Source organism: Sinocyclocheilus anshuiensis, unplaced genomic scaffold (genome assembly GCF_001515605.1).
Source record: "Sinocyclocheilus anshuiensis isolate Anshui unplaced genomic scaffold, SAMN03320099.WGS_v1.1 scaffold44, whole genome shotgun sequence".
Classification (NCBI taxonomy): domain Eukaryota; kingdom Metazoa; phylum Chordata; class Actinopteri; order Cypriniformes; family Cyprinidae; genus Sinocyclocheilus; species Sinocyclocheilus anshuiensis.
In genome coordinates this window covers 1,152,613-1,154,827 of record NW_015555746.1, presented here as the reverse complement: position 1 = coordinate 1,154,827, position 2,215 = coordinate 1,152,613, and the positions used below count along the sequence as shown (strand labels likewise).

The 2,215-nt window shown below is 36.9% G+C and overlaps 1 protein-coding gene across 1 annotated transcript in view; it reads right to left on the bottom strand.

Moving 5' to 3' along the window:
* The window catches only part of LOC107673450 (probable G-protein coupled receptor 22), a 6,503-nt gene extending 4,745 nt beyond the window's left edge, over nt 1-1,758 (bottom strand). The window contains exon 1 of the mRNA XM_016467049.1: nt 1,546-1,758. The gene's annotated coding sequence lies outside the window, so the exon portion shown is untranslated. The remainder of the gene's footprint in view (nt 1-1,545) is intronic.
* Nucleotides 1,759-2,215: the final 457 nt, after the last annotated feature.

Here is a 2,215-nt window from a genome sequence, read left to right as displayed (position 1 = left end):
CTCTGTGGTGCTTTTTAAAATCTACAAATCATCAGAAGTTTGTGTGTCAGTATGATTTCTTATGCTCATCAAGGTTGCATTTATTTGATCAAAAATACATAAAAAATATTAGAGAAAAATGTAAGATATTGTGTATTTTAGGGAAAATATTGTTTGTGTGTTGTTTTTGCATTTTTTTTTATGATCTAATTAATTGGAAAAACTAAATTGAATATTTGTATGTTTAAAAAGGTAAAGGTAAACTACCAAAAATCTAAAGGGTGATCTAAAATAGTGAAAAAGTTGGAGAGAAAAAAAAAAAAAAAAATATATATATATATATATATATATATATTGAATGACATGACATGTGAGTAAACAGTCACAATATGTTCCTATTCCTTGTACAATAGCAGAGGCATTCGAACCACACATTTATGCAAAGAATTGCGCATATGCATGTGATAATGAATCTGTTGGCATGTCTCTGTGGACAAAACGGTCCTACAGTTGCGTGGAGTCAAAATTGATTTATAATGAACTATATTAATAGTGGAATGAATATGCAAATCCATTAAATTTGTTTACAGACTATTTGGAAATGAGAGAGCGTGACAACACGTGAAACTACAGTCACTACAGAGGGAAGAACCAAAATAACTCCACATCTAGAAGGAGCTAAAATAGCTGATGATCTAGATTCCTCTTTCCTTTCATACACATTTTTTAACACATCAGGGCCACTTATACCTGCTCCACACTCCACTGTTCCTCTGTTGCTGCTTGTCCTAAAAACAAGCTGTAGCCTTTAATCTTATTATAAATGTACACACACCATCTCATACATCCTCTTCTCTTCTTTTCCTTCCTTCAAATGGCATCTTGCCACCTGATCTGAAGTGCATCTGAAAATCCCTTTGACTAATCAGTGAGAATGTGCGTGCATGTGGGAGCAAGATGATGATGATGATGGGTGTGATGAATGTCAAATGATTGACGCAGGCGTATTTAACTTTTTTCCCTTCAATAATTTGCTGGAGTCACGTGTCACTGAGCATGTGCATGTGTCCAGTTGTGTTTGAAAGCATCAATGTGAGAGGATGATGCCCTGATGCAAATTGAACCGTCATAATTAGCAACTCATAAGCCTAAGAGTCCATTGTGACTGATAATAATGGCTATTCAAACTAATGAAAAAACATTAATTTGCAATATAGCTATTTTAAATTACTCTTGAATTTCACACACACGGGTTGACCGCAGATTACAGGCAACACATGGATTTGCTCGGTAAACAAATCGTCCGTAGTGGCGACATACCCCGCATTTGACATTGCTGCCAATTTTTTGCAGTGTAAGGAATATTAGTAGTCGAGTCCAGATCAAACGACACTGCTGATTGTCTCTTATCATTTCTATACCCAGGCGCGCGTTGCCAAAATGTACCACTTAAACAGCAGAAAACCTATGAAGAGCGACGGTGAAATGGAACCGAATGGCAATTAAGTGAAAAGATCAATAGCCTCGTGAGTAGTGTGAAGATGCATCAAGGAGGTTTTTACTCACCTTGCCCCGCGCGCCGGGAATCCCCGCTACATTCCACTGCGGTCTGTTCAGCGCGCGCTATACTCTCTCTCACTCTACTAGAGCGCGAGATTCCGTGGGGCTTCAGGACAGTCCGCTGTCAGGTACGTGCCCGGAATAAATGTCGCACCTTCAGTGGTGCTAAACGGTGATAGAAATCGCCGCTGTGCTTCTGTGAGTACCCACGAGTGCCGCTATCCTGTGTACTAGACGTACTGAACCCGCTCCCTCTGCGCTAACGCGCATACACAAACGCGCATCCACGCTGTCTGCAGTACGCACGATCCTTACAAACCAATTTATAAGATACGGTTTCTGTGTTGACAACACTGTATTACTATTTTCTATTTTTTTATTTCTTTATTTTATAATAAGCACTACATTAAACATGCGAGTTGTTAACATTAGCCTATGTAAATAAGAACACTGTAAAAATATTTTCGAAGTTGTAAATAAAACAAAGATTATTTGAGTACCTTTTACAAGAAAATACTACTTCAGTCTTTCTACTTCAAAATTTCAATGTTACTTGCCGATTCTTTGTAATTATTTGTGAAATTTAGCAATTTCTTAAAAAAAAACATTTTATTGAAAAAACAAAACATGGAAGATAACAAAAATATCCAGAGAAAATAGATTTTTATATATATTT